Below are 22,545 nucleotides of genomic sequence, written 5' to 3'. Positions count from 1 at the left end.
CAAGATGTCCACCATTTCTTCAAAGGCCATGTTGGTGGCCTTGAATTTCCTACTCACTAGATGACACATTAATCTGCATCGGTGTCTCCTCCATGTTTACTCCGACTGCGCAACGAAGGGAGAAGGGGTGGAGTACATTACAGAAAAGGAACGTCAGGGGCGGGCGACGCAAGCAGAGTTTCACGCATGCACAGTGTATGTCAAGCTTAACACATGGAACTGTATATAGGTCCGATCTGGATATACGATGGTCTCCACCTTCTACACGATCGAAAATTTTAAGCATTGAACTTCTTTTTTGCTAGATATGTGTATGGAAAGTTTTTATATATATATATATATATATATATATATATATATATATATATATATATATAACTTTCCATACACATATCTAGTCTCTTGTCATTTTTTACTTTTGTCACTTTTTTGGTGAAATGGTAGGGGTATTTTTGTATCCCCTTACCATTTCACACAGGGGGGGAAGCCAGGATCTGGGGGTCTCCTTGTTAAAGGGGGCTTCCAGATTCCGATAAGCCCCCAGCCCGCAGACCCCCACAACCACCGGCCAGGGTTGTGGGTATGAGGCCCTTGTCCTCATCAACATGGGGACAAGGTGATTTAGGGGGGACTCCAAAGCATCCTCCCAATGTTGAGGGCATGCGGCCTGGTACGGTTCAGGAGGGGGGGTGCTCTCTCGCCCCCCCTCTTTTCCTGCGGCCTGCCAGGTTGCGTGCTCAGATAAGGGCCTGGTATGAATTTTGAGGGGGACCCCCACGCCATTTTTTTGGGGCACGTGGGTTCCCCTTAATATGCATACCAGACCTGAAGGGCCTGGTATGGAATTTCAGGGGACCCCCACGCATTTTTTTTTCTTTATTTTTTCTCTTAATCCTAACATGACCTGTGTGCAAATAGCCTTAAAAAAGCCTGTAGAAGTGAACCAGCGCAAAAAGAAAAAAAGTCAAGTTGGGAGGTGCGCCTGTTCAACTTATGCAAATGAACCTACATGGCTTGACATTTACTAAGATTTTTCCAGCGCAGTGAACCTCAGCACTTGAACGGGTGCAAATGCCGCTTGCACATGCGCAGTGCATAATGTGACCTAGTGCAGTTCCAAGTGTATTTGCAGGCGCAGCAAGCTTGTTCAGAGGAAGTTACTTTTCCGTTATATTTTGGGCATATTTGTTACTTGGACAGTCATATCTATACTTCCTCACATCACCCCCATAATATTCGCACTTCCAGATTTTAATTCTGAGTTGAAGATGCCGTGTGCCAGGTCTATAGCGGCGCACAGATCGTGGCCGCCCGTGCGCCGGCATGCTCATAGTAAATGGGGAATTGCACTGTTACAGGCACAAATCCTTTGTGAATATGAAAACGGCTATTGCGTGTCGGCGTGCGCCGCATCTCATAGCGCAAATGCTTTGTAAATCAGCCCCATTGTCTCTATAAGTGAGTTTGATAACTTTCATCCCAGCAACCTTGCAATATTGAGGGATGGTGTGACCTTCCTGTGTGGAATCCCGGGAATACAGAGGACATTGCTCTGGTGGGTTCCTGTATCTGGATGACTCCACCATGGTGTCCTGGTACAGATATCTGTGTTCTTCCTCAATCACCACATCCTCCTCTTTTATTTCTTATTTAACCAATTTTAAGATCTCTCAGGTTTCCACTCTTAATATAGAATAAAAATGACATGAATGGTAACAATGCAGATAATGTACAGACCCACAATTCCCAGAATCCTCCTCACCTCTCCAGTCAGCAGATGGACCATCATGGTGGTCAGTTCCAGGATCTTCTGCTATTTGCTCCTCAAGTATGGGAGGAGGAGGGGGGGAGGCACCATGGTGGGGATCTGGGTCCTGCTCCATCCTCCTGAGATTGGCTCCCCGCTCTACTTGTTCACTACAACATAATCCTACGGATCAGGAGAAAGATAAACCGACATCAATCATCTGACATCATCTACAAGAAGAACATGGACTACTGACCACACTAGACCAGAGTGATGTCATGTGACCTCCCAGAATCCTCCTCACCGGTCAGGTCTGTGTTGTATTAATAGAGATGAGTGATGTCATGAGACCTCCCAGAATCCTCCTCACCTCTCCGGTCAGCAGGGAGATGATCTCCAGGGTGAGGTTTAGTATATCCTCAGTCATGCGACTCCGGTCCTCCTCCATCCTCATTGGTGTCGTCATTGTAGTCGGATAACTTTGGGAAATGAAAGTAAGAATTATTTGGATGGTGTTGGTCACACAATAATAAGATGTGGATGTGAGGGGGGTAATAGAAGGGTTTCTTAGATGATCTCCAGGGTGAGGTTAAGTATATCCTCAGTCATGCGACTCCGGTCCTCCTCCATCCTCATTGGTGTTGTCATTGTAGTCGGATAACTTTGGGAAATGAAAGTAAGAATTATTTGGATGGTGTTGGTCACACAATAATAAGATGTGGATGTGAGGGGGGTAATAGAAGGGTTTCTATACATACAAGAACTACTCCCCCCCCATGGGGGCACATTTAGTTTGGACTGTTTAGCATCTGATTTATTTTTTTGGGCTCCTGGGACCCTCTTGTTCTGCCATATCGGAAATTCTCTTTTCTCTGTTTGGTTTGTTTGGTTTCTGAACTGGTTTTGATTAGTTTTAGATCTGCAGACAAGGAATGATAAATACGATCCTTCCTTTGACCTGTTTGCTCTGAGGCAGTGCTGTGAGGACAATGTCGGGTCATCATGATGTCCAGGAAGGGGAACTTGCTGAATTTTTGGTCGGAGTTGCCGGCTAATCAGGATAATTGCCAGAACTCCGGCTGCAAGGCCCCAATCTCCGGCAGTCTGCTGACTGATCGGAGTGATGTCACTCTCTACAGTAAGAGAAGGGATGGGATTGGATAGCAGGAGGATTCTGATGGTGGAGTACAGAACTGTGGGGGACGAGTCTGTTCTGTGCTCTCCAATAGCAATTCAGTGTGGGTAGGAGGAGGACAACAGGGGGGAGGGGTTTGTTCTCTTTGTCTTGGTCTATTTTGTGTTGTGGAACATTCTTCTTGACCAGTGATATGGTGAGGTGAAGCTTCCTTCACTTACTGAAGAGAAATGTCAGAGAGACGACTCGGTGCAAAGTGCCACATGAGGAAATCCTGGGAAATAATTCCGGACTAATAGGTATAAATAAAATCGATCAGCCAATGATTTGATAAATGATTAGTAAATTATAAATTGTATACGGAGACAACGGCGGTTACAGAATGGAGGATAATAATGGAAGGAATATGACATCGCATATAACGGTCTCTTTTTATCATCAAGTCCTGTGTGACTGAACTATTGTCGTATTTCCACTTAGAACTTTACTATTGTCCGGCTCCGACCTCTGATCATTGATTTTGGTTCAGTGGAATCGCTCCGATTAATCACTACAGCCTTATTGATCAATCAGCTGCTGATTTGGATTACGTTCAGTCTAAAGGATACACAGCTTGTTATCATTATCTACAGCCTCTTGGACTTTGTATATCTGCAGATGGCTCCTCGTTTTCATCTCCCCCCTTTTCTCCAATCCCCTGGACACATTTTGTCCTTTTTACCCTGCAATTTCTATCACGGATTGTTATATTCAATGTCACATTGCTTACATTATTAACCTCAATTCTGCAACGGCCGTTTTCTCCGTATACAATTTATTAATCATTTATCAAATCATTGGCTGATTGATTTATTTATACCTATTGCCTATACCTATTCATCAGGCCATCCTGATGAAGTCACATGACCCGTGACGAACACGTGCCAGGGCGATAGCTACCGGAAGTGACACATACCGAGCTCGTTGCTCGTTTGTAAACCATTCATTTTTTTCTCTATGTTTATGAGTATTTGCTTTTTTGCTTTCTTTGAAATAAAAGATTATTTATCAAATATACTACACTATGGGGCATCCTTCCTCTATATCTATTTGATCCCACATATATGCCATCCACTCAGGGACCCCCACTGCTGATATACCTCAGAGAAACTTTTTAAAGGGGCCACACAGCATAATAGGCAGAATTAAAAAAAACGCTAGGACCTGGGAACATCACAACGGGATCTTAAAGGGAAAGACCACCAAGGACCTCAAAAGATTATTATTTTTTTAAATCAAAAAGGTGTTTATTAAAGTTACAGGTATACAGCAATTTCCAGCGCACATGTACATCCATTTGATACATAGTTGTCAATGTATATACAGGCAATACATCAGTCCAGTACCTCCTCCCTCCACCCCGTGTTCGCACAAAGTTCCCCAGTAGGTTAAACATTTCCGAGCTAGGGCTCACATGCCTGCCCTGCACCACACATCCTACAATAATCTGGACAATATTAGCTCGTTTGGACTTAGCCCAGGGGCAGGGGCGTAACTATAGGTGGTGCAGCAGTCGCGACCGCAACCGGGCCATGTGATGCAGGGGGCCCATGCAGCCCCCTCTACATATGGCCGGCAGCAGTATAGGCAGCTAAGGGTACCAGTGCACCATGCACACGGGTGGCTGGAGGTGGAGGGTGACTAGCAGAGCTCCATGCTCGACTATCGCACTGGCTGCTCTTTAGTTGTGCATTCCCCGCATGACCTGTGTCCTCGGCCGGCTCCTCAGAGTACCCCTCTTCTGCTCCATGCATTGCCGCTCAGTCCGATGTCTGTTCTCCCCAGCCAGAGTCCCGCCCACCCCGAGTCCGATCCACACTGCACTACATACTTCTCCCGGGTTAACAAACTTTAAGCACACAGATGCAGTGCAGCCCTATGAGAGCCAGCTCCCCGGAGGACACTGCAGGCTTGTCTGCCAGCCCCCCTCCTCCCCCGTCATACACAGATGATGAAAGGTCTTTCTGGGAGATATACTGATCACCCGTCCAGCACACTGGATGGAGCCCAGGCCTACATGGATGAGTGCTTGGCCTGCAGCTTGGTCATGGTGAGTGAGAGGACCCCACACACCATTACATACCCCCTCCATCTCTCCCTGGGGACAGCGACCCCTTCTCACGTGGGGACAGGGACCCCCACCTCCCCTGGGGACAGGAACCCCTTCTCAACTGGGGGCAGTAAATTCATCTGCCCTGGAGAAAAGGACCTCATCTCTTCTGGGGACAGGGACCCCATCCTGCCTAGGGACAGTCCCCCAAGGGAGCACCTAAAAATAAAAAATAATAATAAAAAAAAAATACTGATGCCAGTGGTGGAACTACAGGGCTCACAAAGGTCATACCTGTGACCACGCCCTGGAGTTCCACCGCCGGACTCGGAGGGAAGGGCCCTGGCTGGGGTTCAGGGGGGCCCTTCATGGTTTCTTGCATCGGGGCCCTGAAGGTTCTAGTTACGCCACTGCCCAGGGGTATCCAGCCAACGTGACCATAAGCGCTCAAACCTTCCCGGGCATCCCCTATGTTGATAGATGTATTTCTCCATGATAAGGGTCCTGCCCATATGGGTTATCCAGGTCGCTACTACCGGGGGGTTCTACAGATTTCCAACCCAGCAAAATAAGTTTCCTAGCCTGGAATAGCGCCCTGGAGACTGCCACCCTGATGGGCTCCAACGACACCACCCCCTCCAGTATCCCTAGAACGCAGCATATGGGATCCATAGGTATCTGCGTGTGAAACACCGCATTGACAGTGTCCACTACCTCCTTCCAGTATCTGTGGAGTTTCGGGCAACGCCACAGGAGGTGAATAAGATCCCCCTCGTGCTGCCCGCACCTGCCACATAGGGGGTCAGCCGTTCCACCCATCCTACTCAATCTAACCGGTGTATAGTGTGCTCTCAGTATGATATAGAGTTGGGAGACTTTTTGTGCCACATTCAGTAAACAGCAGGGGATGACCTGCAGGGCCTCCTCCCACTGCTCACCCGTGAGGGTGCCAACGTCTCGTTCCCAAAGCGGCAGTGCTTTGCACGGGTGGCCACGCAGGTGCCGCGCAAGCAGCATCTGATAGCATTGCGAAATTATACCCTTTGTGCCGTCCGCAGAATGCAACGCGTGAAATAACGGGGTGGGTGACAACACCCATTCACCCGAGTCCCCCTGCGTGGCCACCGCGTGCCTCAGTTGCAAGTAAGGGAAGATCATAGCCTCCGTAAGGTAAAATTTTTGCCGCATGGCTGTAAAAGATAGAAGCTTTCCATCCTGAAATATATGGGACAGCAGCTGTATGTTATGGGCACGCCATCTAGGGTCAGGCTGCAGTTTAGCAATCTCAACATATGTTTGATTACCCCATATCGGACTATATTCCGTGAAGCCCTGCACCCCCTGCAGCTGCCTACTCTTATTCCATATTTTTTCTATCATGGACAGCGTAGGTGTTAGTTTGTTGGAGCCCTTAAACATTTGGGCCTCCAGTCCCATAGGGATGGTCTCAGCCCCCCGTCACATGAAGCAGCAGCCTTGCAGAGGACCCCGCCGGTCCATGCGACATGGAGCCCACCAGGTGCTGTAATTGGGCCGCAATATAGTACAGCCAAGGGTTGGGTACCGCCAACCCTCCGCTGTCCTTAGAACGTTGCAAATGTTCCAACTTAATCCTAGGGGGTTTCGTGTGCCACAACAACTTCCGAAAAAGCGTATTAATTACTCTGAAAAGTTTTAAAATGAATGCCGACCGGGGAGTTGTGGAGGAAATAGAGCAATTGGGGCATTAAAATCATTTTTATAAGATTGGCCTTCCCGGCCAGGGACATCCTAAGGGTGTTCCACGTGTTTATTCTATCCCGGAATCTGGACAGCAGAGGACATATGTTCACTGAACAATAGTCCCCTACTTTGGACGTTATTTGTACCCCCAAATATTTAAAACTAGTCACCACTGGTACTGGGCATGAATCCGGAACCGCCACCTCTCCTTCATCTAATTTCAATAGGGCCGATTTAGACCAGTTAATGGTCAATCCGGAGAACTGGCCAAATTTCTCTATAATGGTCATCCCCTGCGGCAGGGACTGGCTGGGGTCATCCAGGAAAAGCAGCATGTCATCCGCGTAGAGCATGATCTTTTCGTGAACAGCCCCATACTGAAATCCCCGTACATCAAACACTGTCCCTTATAAGGGCCGCAAGAGGTTCTATCGCAAATGCGAAGAGCAAGGGGGAGAGCGGGCACCCTTGCCGCGTCCCCCTGGCCAAAGCAAAAATCGGCAGACATCTTGTCCGCCATCCTAATATTGGCTTTCGGGGAGGCGTACAGCAGTTTGACCCAGGCAATAAAACGCTGTCCGAAGCCAAACTTATCCAACACCGCCCACAAGTACCTCCAGGTAACACTATCAAATGCCTTGTTGGCATCAAGGGACAGAAGGGCCCTCTTTTCCCCATTGTCTGCCCGCAGCTGCATGTTCAAAAATAATCTCCTAAGATTGGTTGCTGTGGACTTATGTGGCATAAAGCCAGCCTGATCTTGGTGAATAAGAGCGGATACTATCCCGTTTACCCGGAGCGCCAGGACCTTGGCCAGGATCTTTACATCGCTTTGCAGCAACGAAATGGATCTATATGACCCCGGATCCACCGGATCCTTCCCAGGTTAAAGCAATAAAACAATAGTAGCCCTTGACATAGATTCGGGGAGAGTACCACCCTCCAAGCATGCATTAAACACCTTCAACAATTTAGGCAGAATATCCTCCCCGTATTGTACATATACCTCCATGGGAATACCATCTGTCCCAGGTGCCTTGCAGGTGGGGAAAGAGCCGGCAGCCGCCATTAATTCCTCTAAGGTGATCGGGGCGTCGAGAAGACGCACGGCCTCTTCCGAGAGCCTGGGTAAATTGATTGTGGTCAAATATGACTGTAGATCGTCATCCGAGTAGGTGTCCCTCGACCCGTAAAGATCCCGGTAGAAGTCAGTCAGCTCGGATATAATGATCTCCTGCGAGTTAACCACTTTGCCGTTTTTGGCTCTAATGGCCCCTATAGCCGGGGACATCTGTTGCGCTTTCGCAATTCTGGCGACCCGTCTGTTCCCCCTCCTCATAAAACGCCAATTTTGTGAAAAAACGTTTACGCTCCGCAGTGGAGGATCTCAAGCGGTCCAGAGAATCCTGTGCCGCCATCCATGCCTCCCTTGCCGAGTCAGTAGGCCCCGTGACATATTCTATCTCCAACCTTTTTACCAAGTCTCCTGCTTGCTCCAGTATAGCCGCAGAGTTGTGGTTCACTAGGTGTATCTCATGGACAGACACCCCCCCGCAAAAAAGCCTTGAAAGTTTCCCACGTCAGAAGGTCAGTAGGGTGGTGGCGGTGTGTCAGAAAGAAACCCCTGATTTGAGATGCAATCCTATCCGGAAAGGGGAACAGCTTGAGCCAAAAGGCATTCAGCCTCCATGGGGCTCTGGGCAGCATGCTAGGGGGTTGAGTGGTCAGCCATAGAACCAGGGGGGAGTGGTCCGACACTCCCCGGGGAAAGTAGTCCACCCTCGAGGTAAACCCCACCATGTTGGGAGTACCCACACAGAGATCTATACGGGACAGGGATCCATGGGTCTTAGAAAAACAGGAGAACTGTCTACAGTCTGGATTTCGGATCCGCCAAATGTCGACCCACCCTACCTCCGTCAGTAATCTGCTAAGGGCCGTGCCCCGGTTACCCCCAGGAGGCGTCGTGGGGGGGTGTCTGTCCATTTTGGGATCCAGGCAGCAGTTAAAGTCCCCCAAAATTAAAACCGGTACCTCCTGTTTATTGGCCAAATAGGAGATTAGTAGCTGAAGCACCTCCCGTGAAAACGGGGGGGGGGGGGGGGGGGGGGTGTATGTATACAAAAGCAAGAATCAACGTAAAAGCATAGATTTTGCAATACAGAAAAACAAATCTGCCAGATACATTAACAAGTGAGTCCAGTTCCTGATAGGCCAGTGCCCGGTGTATCAGAACACTCACCCCCCTAGAAAACGAAGTGTGAGTGGAGTGATAGGCCTTCCCAACCCAGGCATATTGAAGAAATTTCACCGTGTCCCCTTGTAAATGTGTCTCTTGAAGGCCTACAATGGCCGGGTGGAATTTTCGTAGCCCTGCCGAAATCATGGTCCTTTTCAGAGGATCATTTACCCCCCGAACATTCCAAGTCACTATAGGTGTAGCGGTCATAGACCAGTTGTGTAGAATCTACTGTACCTACTGGGGGTTCCAGGTCCTCCAGACATCTCTCCCGTTGGAGCCAGACTTGTGCCCTGCAAACATACAGGAGGGAGTGGTACATAGAACTGCAAGCTCATGATAGCAAAAAAGATGATGTAGCCCAAAACTGTAAAAAGCGTGTAACCTGTGCACTGGATAGATAATGCTGAACGATAAAAAAACCTCAAAATTCTGCTGCCGAGCCATACCGACTAAGCAGCAATCATAAACATGTTGGTCAACTTGTATTCCTATTCCTGCTAACCGTGCAGGATGAGCGTGCTCCCTAACAACAAAGGGGTGACCCACGCGCGCCCCTAGCTTGGCAGCCGGGCACGCGTGGGTTCCATCGCGGTGTAACTGCCACTGAGGTCGCAGGGAGCAGATGAAAACCTCATTCCAACTGAGCATAGCAACTCGTCACCGTCAAAGGCAAACTGTGGACGGAGATAAATTCGCTGATAACAATCATCAAGTAATGTCCCCTCGGTAACTGTGTAAAACCTCTCAGGTAGATACATGCCGACTCCTCCCGAGCCCTCCATAGAAAGACAGCATGGGATCAATCCTCCGCTCTGTGACGGATGACGTTCTCATTGTGATCAAGCCATCGGGCAGCATCCTGCGCATTTTTCAAAGAAATGGTTCTGGTCCATGGCGGTGATGCGAAGTTTCGCCGGAAACAGCATAGCGTATTTCAGTTGCAGCCTCTGCAGTCGCTTTTTAACATCAGCAAACTTAGCGCGTCTGCGTTGCAAGTCAGGATAGAAGGAGATTCTACTGCCTTGAAATTGCACCGAACCCCTCTCTCTGGCCATCCGCAACGCAATTTCCCGGTCCCTGTAGTTCAGGAGTCTGACCAGCATCGCTCTCGGGGGGCCTCCCGGGGGAAGGGGCCGCGGTGGGACTCTGTGTGCCTGCTCCACAGCATATAAAGGAGAAAAAGCATCCTTGCCAAAGACTTCCTGCAGCCAGTTTTCCATAAATTCAGTGGGGTCCCTACCTTCCACCTTCTCCGGTAACCCCACTATCCGGACATTGTTGCGTCTCAAGCGATTCTCAATGTCGTCAGTTCTGTCAAGCGCTAGGTGTGCTTGCTGCGTTGCGATTCTCACATCGCGGTTCAGGTGAGGAAGTTGATCTTCCATATCACTCACCCTCCCTTCCACTGCCGTGGTTCTCTCCCCAATTTTCTGTATATCCTGGCGCAGTAATGACACAGTCTCTTTCAGCCCCCCAAACTTCTCTTTAAGGTCATCCACAGATGCTGTGCATCTCTGTACGGCGTGCAGAATCTCACTTAGTGTGGGCTGGGGGGTATCATCTTGCTGCTCTTCAAGTATGCCAGGCATAGGGTCAGGAATGGAATCCATAGGGGCAGCAGTATCATCCCCATCAGCCTGGAGTGGCGAGGCCTGTCCTGCAATGGACTCAGAACACAGCGGTGCTTCTGGGGACATGTCCTGTGTTCCTGCAAGCTTCTGGGCATAATATAACATGTCCCGAGGCTGATCTTTAGCCTGAGGGGGTTTAGGTAACTTACCCCCCCGCGAAGCTTTCTTGTCCAGGCCGCGCGGCGTGCTGTGCGGCTGTGACTGCCAGGCGCCATCTTGACTATGTGCGGAGGCCGCAGCCGCGGCTTCTCCTCGGTTTTTGCGGGTCATCCCGACCGGTCTACGAGCGGCAGTGTGGTCCCTGAGGGTGTCGGAGGTAATGTGCGGCGAATCCGCCCGGATTAAGGCGGTAACAACGGCGGGGAAAGGATCAGTTAAGGATCACCAGCGGGAGCTCCGTAAAACACCGCTGCTCACATGCCCCGTCAGGCCACGCCCCCCCCTCAAAAGATTATTACATACGCTGTTACCTTACAGCAGTAAGGTAAGGGGACACCCATTACCAGACTACACAGGATCACGAGGGATATACCCCCATCACCAGCATCACCATTTTCATTTGCATTTTCTTCACAATTGATCACACTGTTTTATTGAAGTACTGGCACCTTATGCGATTTTGGAGATAATCGCTGCACTTTGCACGTCACAAATGGACATTTGAGAGTTTTATTAAATTCTGTTTCTTTGCGGAGGTTACTCATTTATATTGCATTATAGCACCAGCACCTTATGCGGTTTTTTAAATGAATCGCTACACTTTGCACTTTAAAGATATTTTAATTTATTTCTATATTTTTATATGTTCTCCTAGTAATGTATATTTCTTTTGGCTTATACTAATTTATGTATGGACCCTGAAATGAATGTCACAGTTATATGATTATGGAAAGCAATCACTACTTATAATCGAAGTGTGCTATATGATTTTATATTTACGATTTAACCTTATCTGAGCAGTTGATTGCATGATATGCCAAATCTATACCTATTTAGTCGATGATTTATAGTATCAATTTTTTATCTAGCTACAACACTCACCACCCTATTTCTGCTATAGCATACTGTTTCTTGGGGGCAGACGAATTCTGTCCCAGTACAGCGCACCACTACTCTTTTTTGCTTTTAATCTTCCTGGGTTCAGATGTTTCCCTTCAGTGTGTGCAGCAGTACACCATCTATCTTTACCCTGACCAGGCGCAGAAATACTCTTCTATAATATTCATTAACAATATCTCTCAAGAAATGTGAAGATTTTATCCCCTGTACACTGTGAGGTCTATGGCCAGGAAGTATAACTTCTAATATGGGCATTCCAGGAAGTTCAATGGAAGAGACTGACCGTCTATTGCTTAACAATGTTGCTTTTGTCTGGATAAGTAAATTGTGTTAATCTTGTCTAAGGTAGTTTTCCCTTCACCTATTAAGTGTGTTAATGAACTCACCTGTTGTCTGCTAGGGGAGTTATTGATGCTCAGAATAATGTGTATTGGGGGCTCGTTATGTAACCATTGTGTGATGTTGTGGGTGGATCTGGGTCATTGTTCATGTGGCGCCCGCAGTATTCTCAAGTGTATAAAAAGAGCCTGCATTCATTTCAATAAAGAGTCTGATTCCTGTTTGACCCTCTGTACAGAGCCTCGTCTCGTACTTGGGGGGGAAGAATTATTCATATGGGTTTCTTGTTCGGCTGATTGGAGTGTTCAGTAGCTGCCTTTATGTTCAGAAATGGAATGTCCTGAACGGATTTAACCCCTTTAATACTCGGGGCGACGTTACAATTGGTGGCAAGCAGCGGGATGATTCCCACAGCCCAGAAGGACAACTACAAGAGGACACAGGCCAATGGAAGCACAGTATAAATGGCTAAAGCGCTCTACCCTCAAGGACTTACTGGAGAACCGGGGCCGACCGGCCAACAACCGTAAGAAGAGGGACATTATCGCAGAACTAGTCTAAATGGATAGAGCCCAAAGACCCAACATAACCGAAAGGCCTAGGGTAACAGACAGGACACACGAAGAGGTACGTTTTTATCAGGCTGTTAACATAAGACTGGCAATTTATGGCCCTAACCCTATAGCGGAGATCATAGACCGAGTTATAGTGGCTGTGGAGGCAAATTGGCTACAGAAAAGAGGTGCTGCAGCAGCAGGAGTCACAGCAGCACCAACTGAAAGGGGAAAGGTACTTTTTTCTGCTTTTTAAAATTATAATCAAAACAGAAGGAGAGATTGATGGGTACCTTGCCGATTTTGAACGGCTATGTGCCCTACACTGGGTCCCCACAGAGGAATGGGTTATCATTTTCTCTGGGAAATTGTCCAGTCTGGCCAGTGAAGCATTCAGGACCATCCCAGACGAGGAGATTATGAATTATGGGTTGGTAAAAGAAGCACTTTTGGCCAGGTATGCTGTCACACCAGAGACATACCGGAGGTGGTTCTGAGAGATGAGCAAGCAGACTGGAGACTCATATACCGAGTGGGCATGCCGCCTACACCGCACGGCATCCCACTGGGTTGCTGGATGGCAAGCAATATCCAGGGAAGAGGTGCTTCCTTCCGGTTCCTGCTGGAGCACTTCTTTGAAGCAGCTCGCCTGGAGGACAAATACACAGAGTCCCACAAACTGGATAACCCTGTGGTCAAGACAACAGCTTGAGTGGATTATTGATCAGCGGGACCCCCACCAGCTGGCGCCTACCAACCACAGTCACCGACTGTATAGGATCCCTAAGCCATCCCCGAGAAGTAAAGCCCCTTCGCAGAAACGACAGCTGGTGGTACCTAAGAAATACCAGCTGGAGATTCTGCGAATCGGGCATGATGTACCACTAGCAGGACATCTAGGATCCTGTAGCACAGCCCATAGAATTACACAGAATTTCTTCTGGCCCAATTTGAACCAGGATGTACGACAGTACTGCAAAACGTGTGACACATGTCAATGGGTAAGTAAGCAGGGGGACCACCCTAAGGCCAGACTTATGTCCATGCCTATTAATGGGGAGCCATTTTACCGCACAGCCATTGACATTGTGGGTCCCTTGGCCAGGCCTAGTCCATCTGGGAAGAAGTATATTCTCACCGTGGTGGACTACGCCACCCGTTACCCAGAGGCAGTAGCTATGTCCAACATTGAAGCAGAGACAGTAGCTGATGCCCTGGTTAAGATATTTATTAGAGTGGAGTTCCCTAAGGAGATTCTCTTTGACATGGGAACCCAGTTTACTGCTGTGCTCACCCAGCAGTTATGGAAGGTGTGCAATATTAAGTCCTTGCTGAGCTCACCTTGTCACCCCCAGACTAATGGTCTATGCAAGCACTTTAACGGGACCCTCAAGAAAATTCTGAGGACCTTTTTGGATGCCTGCAGAGACAGAGAGATTCCTGCCTCACCTGTTTTTTGCGTACAGAGAGGAACCCCAGGAATCTAGTGGGTTCTCTCCCTTTGAGTTACTCTATGGGAGAAGGGTCCGCGGAACCCTCGATCTCATTAGAGGACACTGGGAGGGAGAGACAGAACGGGAGGGGACCCCCATAATGCCCTATGTTCTGGATCTCAGGGACTGCATGGAGCAACTGTCTCTGATGGTAAGAGAGAATCTCCAGGCAGCCCAGGGGAGACAGAAGAGATGGTACGATCGGGGGGCCCAGCAGCAGAGGTTGCTCAAGCTCAAGCCTGTGAAGACTGACAAGATGCAGGCATCTTGGAAGGGGCCCGTATAAAGTAGTAGCCCAGGTATGTGATACCACCTATGTTATTGACAGCTGTGCAGATGAAAGAATCCAGCAAACCTTTCATGTGAACATGCTGATGGAGTATCAGGAATGGCAGGAGGATGTTGCTGCAGTATGTGCCCCTGCTGAGGATGACTGAAAAAGTTTACCCCTCCCAGACTTACTAGAAAGAGACCCCCAGACTGACCTCATTAGCCTCGTACAGCTAGGGGACGGTTAAGCCCCACAAAGAAGGAACAGGCTAATCGGCTTCTGTGGGAGAAACAGGCGACTTTCTCCCAAAAAAAAAAAAAAAAACAGGCTACATGACCCTGTCTGTGCATAAGGTAGAGACCCCTGGACAAGCACCCCTTTGACAGCCCCCCTACCATATCCCTAAAGCAGTCTGAGAAGGAATGCAGAAGGAGATACAAGAGATGATTCAGTTAGGAGACATTGAGCCCTCTGATAGCCCTTGGGCCTCGCCTGTAGTCCTGGTGCCTAAGAAAGACGGAACTACTCGGTTCTGCGTGGACTACAGGCGACTCAATGAGAAGACCACCAGTGACGCCTACCCAATGCCCAGGGTAGACAAACTGCTAGATCGTATAGCCAGGGGACGTTATTTAACTACAATAGACCTGTATAAGGTCTATTGGCAGATTCCCCTGGCTGAGGATGCTATCCTCAAGTTGGCATTTGTTACCCCGTTTGGCCTGTACCAGTCTAAGGTCATGCCATTTGGGAGGAAAAATGCCCCGGCTACCTTCCAACGTATGGTAGATAGGCTCCTCGATGGCTTTCAGGATTTTGCATGTGCATACATGGATGACATTGCGATCTACAGTGGGTCTTGGGAGGAGAACCTGGTTCACGTAGGGGTGGTTCTGGACAAGATTCGGGCCGCAGGCCTGACCTTGACACCAGACAAATGCATCTAGGTATGGCGAAGGTGCAGTACCTGGGACACAGAGTAGGGTGTGGGAATCAGAGACCAGAGCCAGCCAAGGTAGAGACAGTAGCTAACTGGCCCATACCCCGCACTAAGACCCAGGTATTAGCCTTTTTGGGACTGCAGGGTACTACTGACGTTTTATCCCTGATTATAGTGCTATCGCCAAGCCCCTGACTGACCTGACAAAAAATAATTTACCTAGGCAGGTCCTGTGGTCTCCAGCTTGTGAAGCCGCGTTTCTAGCCATCAAGCAAGCACTTGTAAATGCCCCTGTCTTGGCTGCCCCAGTACCTAACAAACGTTTCATTGTCCACATAGACACTTCCATGTTTGGACTGGGGGCTGTGCTGAGCCAAATCGGGAAGGATGGAGGAGAACACGCTGTCACATACTTGAGCAGAAAGCCATTACCCCGAGATGTGCGCTATGCGGCAGTGGAGAAGGAGTGCTTGGCCCTGGTCTGAGCCCTTAAAAAGTTGAACCCTTATTTGTATGGAAGGGAATTTTCATTAGTTACCGACCACAACCCATTGGTCTGGCTTAACCGGGTCTCAGGAGACAATGGCAGGTTGCTGCGAGGATGCTATCCTCAAGTTGGCATTTGTTACTCCGTTTGGCCTGTACCAGTCTAAGGTCATGCCATTCGGGATGAAAAATGCCCTGGCTACCTTCCAACGTATGGTGGATAGGCTCCTCGATGGCTTTCAGGATTTTGCATGTGCATACCTTTATGACATTGCGATCTACAGTGGGTCTTGGGAGGAGCACCTGGTTCACGTAGGCCCTGCAACCGTACAACTTCACCATCAGCTACCAACCCGGTAAGCAAAATGGCAATGCTGGTGGGTTGTCCCGGCAAACAGACGTCACTCCGGCCTCCTAGTTGTGGACAGCCCCAAGTTGACCCGAGAATGATCAACCTGGGTCTGCCAGAGTGTCCCACAAGGAGGGAGCCATGTGACGGGAGTCACTTTTGGGCGCAGGGTGACCAAGAAAATAATGAACCCTGCATCTGCCATTTTCGAAATAGTGGCTGAATCATAATACTGGGACAAATACTGTTAGGAGATGCTGATGTCAATTCAAGCCACCTGTCTGTGTCTGCTATAATGTAAATTAGTCTAGTATGACTTGTCACAGCTTCTGAAGAGTCTTTTCATCCAGTGTGCTAATTAACCCTGCAATTGTATGAAGGAGATGTATGATAAAGTGTATTGTATAGTCAGTGAGCTAGGAGACGTAAAGTCTGTCCTAAAGGTCATGTCTCTGAGTCACCTAGGCTGTCTAAAGGATTAGATAATTAGCTCATGTTAATTAGGTTTCTGGTGAGAGGTTGTATTTTCATCCTGCTGTATATATTTGTGTGAGAGCTCAAAATAAAGATTCATTCCTGTTTGACCCTCAAGACAGAGCCTCGTCTTGTACTTGCAGGGAGAGTTATTCATATGGGTTTCTTGTTCGGCTGATTGGAGTGTTCGGTAGCTGCCTTGGTGTTTGGGAAGGGAATGTCCTAAACAACTTTAACCCCTTTCATACTCGGGGTGTTGTTACAGATGGGTTGCTGTGGATGGGTTGCTATAGGCAGGTTGCTATGGAAGGGGTGCTATGGACGGTTGATATGGATGGGATGCTATGGAAGGGCTACTATGGGTGGGTTGCTATGGAAGGGTTGTTATGGATGGATTACTATGGACAGTTGATATGGATGGGTTGCTATTGACAGGTTGCTATGGATGGTTTATATGGGTGGGTTACCATGGAAGGGTTGCTATGAATGTGTTGCTATGGAAGGGTTGCTATGGACAGTTGATATGGACAGTTTGCTATGAAAAGGTTGTCTATGGGTAGGGTTTCTGTAGATGGGTTGCTATGGGTGTGTTCATGTGGAAGGGTTTCTATGGAGGGTTGATATGAATGGCTTGCTATGGAAAGTTTGCTAGGGGAGGGTTACTGTGGATAGGTTGCTATGGGTGGGTTGCTGTGGATGGGTTCCTGTGGAAGGGTTGCTATGGATGGGTTGCTATGAAGGGTCCACCAGAGCGGCCAGCACATTGTGCTTCCATCCCGGTATTGTATACGAACTGAAAGGAGGTTTGGGACTTTAAATGAAGCGATTACATAGTGGAGGTGAGTTATAAATGCATAATATTCAATTGATGACATCATAAAAAATATTTATTTATTTAATATGTAGTACACAGCATATGTAAGCAGCATAAACATGATGAACAGATTAGTACAAACATAGTACCATAAGATCAGGGTAATAGACAATATTTATATGGGTAGATACCTTGGCAGATGAATATAATGGCAACCCGCCCAAAACTGGCACATGCACCCACATGGTGTGTGTATATATATATATATATATATATATGTGTATATCTATTAAAAAATGTTTAAACAAATCTTTCCCAAATGTTGTACAATATGGAAACAGGTTGCTGAATAGAGATCAATATCAGGCCATATGGAATATTTAACTGTAGCATCAAGTGTAGCTCGACGCGTTTCGTGGATTTGTCCACTCGTCAGGAGCAGATGCATCGATAGTTCCTATGGAATATATATATAGTAAAGATATAATATGTCATTATTTAAAAAAAAAACATATAAAATATCTATAGACGGCTCACCAAACGCACTCACCTCCTTTCAGTTCGTATATATTACGGCACTCTGACCTCTCTTCACAGTCACCTGAAATTTCCAACAAAATGTCCATTATGTTTTGATAGCCATGGACTAGTGCCTGACAAGCATCAGCACGACACGACCAACGTGTGTCACTTAGCTTTTTCGGCATGGACACAGAGAGAGGTCATTCTCATCAAGCTCGTCTTTAAGCTTCTTGTAGCGCTTGGTTGAGCCAGTAAAGAATGTATACAGGGCTTGTATAAAATCAAAAAACTTGACAGCCTCACTACATGAATTGGCAGCATCCTTTCCAACAAGGTTTAGTGAGTGTCCAAAACAAGGTATATACTTCGCAAATTTATTCAGGGTAATGATTTTTGCTTGCATACCCTTGTAGTGACCAGACATGTTGCTTGCATTGTCGTAATTCTGTCCACGGCATTCTTGTATGGAAAGTCCAACATTATCAAGGAATTTTAGAAGCGTATACGCCATCTCTTCTCCTTTATGCCCCTTTGAGGGTAAGAAGGTTAGAAAACGCTCCACAGGTTGATTTCCTTCTAAGTATCGTAAAATCACTGTGAGCTGATCAGTATGAGAATAATCTTCAGAGGAATCTACAGATACTAGTACTTTGCCATTTTAACCCGGTTGATGACATGTTCTAAAAAAATTTCCCCTGTAATCTGTATAAGTTCTTCACAGACATTTGCTGATAGATAACTTGTAAATCCTTTGCACTTGTTTGCCTTGGTTTGGATGTGTTGTGCTAGAAAAGCATCGTACTCCGACAGTAATTCCAAAATTCCAAGATAGTTGCCATTGTGTTTGGATCCAATAACTTGGTCATCTCCTCTAAAAGCCAATCCTCTTTCGGCAAGAAAAATTATGACACTAAGCAACCGATTAACTAAGTTTTGACCATAGCTTGTCAGCTCTTCAATCTCTTGTTGCATTTTATGGTCAATCCGACCCTCCAGTTTACAATATTTGGCTGTATCAATCACAGCATGAATATGGTTTTGGGACTGTTGATGGGAGGAAATTGGTTCACTAGCATGTTTCCAGTCGCTGAAGCCATCATTGGAAAATGCATTTCGTGATGCACCAAACAATTTGCAGTCAAAACAATAGATTCTACCGGTGTTTAAATAGCAAAGCCACTTTCTTTCCAGCTTGTCTCCATTGGGACAGTTACGCATAAACATGTCGATAGTACAGCAACGTCCATCTTTAAATGATGTTGCAAACCCTTCATTTCTCAGTTGTTCCAGAGGCTTTCTCACCGACACATTTCCATTTTTTGACCAGTACTCCCGCATCTCAATAGTAGATATGTTGGGCCACAAACCAATGTCAATCATGAAACCTGACTGTTCCACAAATTCAGGCACTATATATCAAATGCTTCAACAGTAGGCTCCACAGTATGGAGGCTAGGCAGCAAATCAGCATTTTGGAAAAGGCCTGCTTTCTCCACCTCCATGGGCACTGGTGGTGTTTCTAGTGGCGTTAGTGGATCAGAAGACACTACTGCATCAGATTCAGAGACAAAGTCGGAGGTACTTTGAGCAGGAATCACTTCCTGAGAAGATGTACCAGCAGGTTCCTCGGAAGATCCACTTCTAGGTATAAGAAAACCAGTAATTCTTGGTATTCTGCATAGTTTTTCCTCCAACTCCTGCTTCTTCTTTCTTTTCTTTTCTTTCTGTGCAACACTCAGAGATTTTGACATATTGAGGGCTTATAGGCACTTCAAAAAATAGATATGACTGACACCTGCATAATAAAAAATAAATTATGCTCTGTGCAGTCTCTTATTACCTTATAGTAAATGCTTATATGTTGTAACGTTCACTAGTTAACTGCCAGACTCCCAAACCACTCTTTTTTCCCCTCATGTTGCAGTCATGCACACTGCTCTATGCACAGTACCCATCCAATAGTCCATCTTAAGAGTGAGCAAAAGAAAGTCAGATCACAGCACCCACAAAAGGGAAATTTGGAGGAATCTGGAAGCAAGAGAATGATTTTTTTTTTTTTTGGCTAAGAATATAATGTATATACCAGGGATCTTGAATTAAAATTTATGGAGGTTCAGTTGGTAAAATATTCATCCGTCAGAGGTCTGAATATCATGTTTGCACTATAACACATCTCAGCAGTGTTTACATCACATTTGCAGACCCTCTTCACAGCAGTTCCACGCTGTCCTCAGTTCCTTTTCACATCACAGCGCCCCATTACATTGCAGCCTCCTGACATCACAGCGACACCATTACATTGCAGCCTCCTGACAACACAGCGCCGCATTACATTGCAGCCTCCTGACATCACAGCGCCGCATTACATTGCAGCCTCCTGACATCACAGCGCCGCATTACATTGCAGCCTCCTGACATCACAGCGCCCCATTACATTGCAGCCTCCTGACATCACAGCGCCCCATTACATTGCAGCCTCCTGACATCACAGCGCCCCATTACATTGCAGCCTCCTGACATCACAGCGCCCCATTACATTGCAGCCTCCTGACATCACAGCGCCCCATTACATTGCAGCCTCCTGACATCACAGCGCCCCATTACATTGCAGCCTCCTGACATCACAGCGCCCCATTACATTGCAGCCTCCTGACATCACAGCGCCCCATTACATTGCAGCCTCCTGACATCACAGCGCCCCATTACATTAGCGCCCCTTTACATATCAAAGTGCCCCTTATCACAGCACCCCCAGTTACATTATTGTCTCCATGTCCAGGGCTGGACTGAACAAAAATGTGGCCCTGGACTTCATCCAGACCGGCGCAGGGTACAGCACATCAGGGTACAGAGCCCAGCACATCAGGGAACAAGGTACAGCACATCAGGCCACATCAGGGCATAGCACATCAGGGTACAGAGCCCAGCACATCAGGGCATGGGACACATAACCACTTGTCTACTGGGCACTTAAACCCCCCTCCTGCCCAGACCAATTTTCAGCTTTTGGTGCTCTCACACTTTGAATGACAATTACTCAGTCATGCAACACTGTACCCAAATGAGTTTTTTGTCCTTTTTTTTCCCACAAATAGAGCTTTCTTTTGGTGGTATTTGATCACCTCTGAGTTTTTTTATTTTTTGTGCTATAAATGAAAAAAGACCAAAAATTTTGAAAAAAAAACATTTTTCTATGTTTCTGTGTTAAAATTATGCAAATTATTATTTTTGATTCATATATTTTGCCAACAATTTATACTGCTACATCTCTTTGGTAAAAATAACCCAAATTAGTGGATATTTTTTGGTCTTTGTGAAAGTTAGAGAGTCCACAAGCTGTGGTGCGAATTACACCTGATGTACTGGTGGCCTATCCCATTTCTTGTGACCCAAACAAGTCAGGAAAGTACAAATACCCCCCAAATGACCCCTTTTTTGAAAGTAGACATTCCAAGGTATTTAGTAAGAGGCATGGTGAACTTTTTGATGTTGTCATTTTTTCCCACAATTCTTTGAAAAATTCAGATTTTTTTTCCCCACAAAATTGTCATTGTAATAGGTTATTTCTCTCACATGGCATGTGTATACCACAAATGACACCCGAAATACATTTTGCTACTCCTCCTAAGTATTACGATACCACATGTGTGGGACTTTTCCACAGTCTGGCCACATAGAGAGGCCCAACATACAGGGAGCACCATCACGTGTTCTAGGAGCATAAATTACACATCTAACTTGTTGACTACCTATTAAACTTTTGAAGGCCCTGGAGCACCAGGACAATGACACGTGGCACTGGTACGTGTCACTGATGACATGTGACACTGATAACAGATAGCACGTGACACTGACAGATATCTGACTGATACATGGCACTAACTGGTGGCACTGGGGACAGATGGCAGTTTATTTTAATTTTTTTTTTTTTAACCTACGGCTGCTGCAGCCGTTCATCTCTCCCTCCTCACACGCTGTCTCTGTCTGAGGAGGGAGAGCGGCGCTGAGAGATGATCTCATATGTTTACATATGAGATCATCTCTCATTGGACACGCTGATCGCGCTGTAAATGGCCACTGTGATTGGTCGTTTAAAGCGATCTGTGATTGGCTGTGTCCAAGGGACACAGCCAACACAGAACTTCCCGAATGCGCGCTCTCAGGAGCGTGCATTGCGGAAGTAAACAGGAGGATGTCCAGGGACGCCCTCCCGGCAGGTAGCGTCCGCGCTGTAGCCGTCTTTCAGCTATAGCGCGGGCGCGAAGTGGATAAGGACACATCAGTGTACATTGGGGCACGTCAAAGCACATCAGTGTACATTGGGGCACATCAAAGCACATCAGGGTACATCGCCACGGACCTCCGGGGGAATTCACTGCAGAACAACTGGGAAACCCTAGTTGAGAAACAATATAATAGGCAAATTAGGTGGCCGCTGAAACTGGCCCACTGAGCCATCAGCCCACCGGGAAACTCCCGGTAGTCCTGATGGCCAGTACACGCCTGTTCGTGCCATAGTGTCCCTTTACACATCACAGTACCCCAATTACATTGCAGCCATTGTCACATTACACATTCACATGTAGGCGTTTTGGCGGCCCACATTTGCGCAGGCATAGCAGCCCATTCATTTGAATGGGCTGCCATGCCTGCGTTTCCTGCAGAAAAAAAAGGTGCA

This window comes from Lithobates pipiens, unplaced genomic scaffold, assembly GCF_037356315.1.
Source record: "Lithobates pipiens isolate NorthernLeopardFrog02 unplaced genomic scaffold, aLitPip1_a1.2 Scaffold_19, whole genome shotgun sequence".
Taxonomy (NCBI): Eukaryota; Metazoa; Chordata; class Amphibia; order Anura; family Ranidae; genus Lithobates; species Lithobates pipiens.
This window is presented reverse-complemented; position numbering follows the sequence as displayed.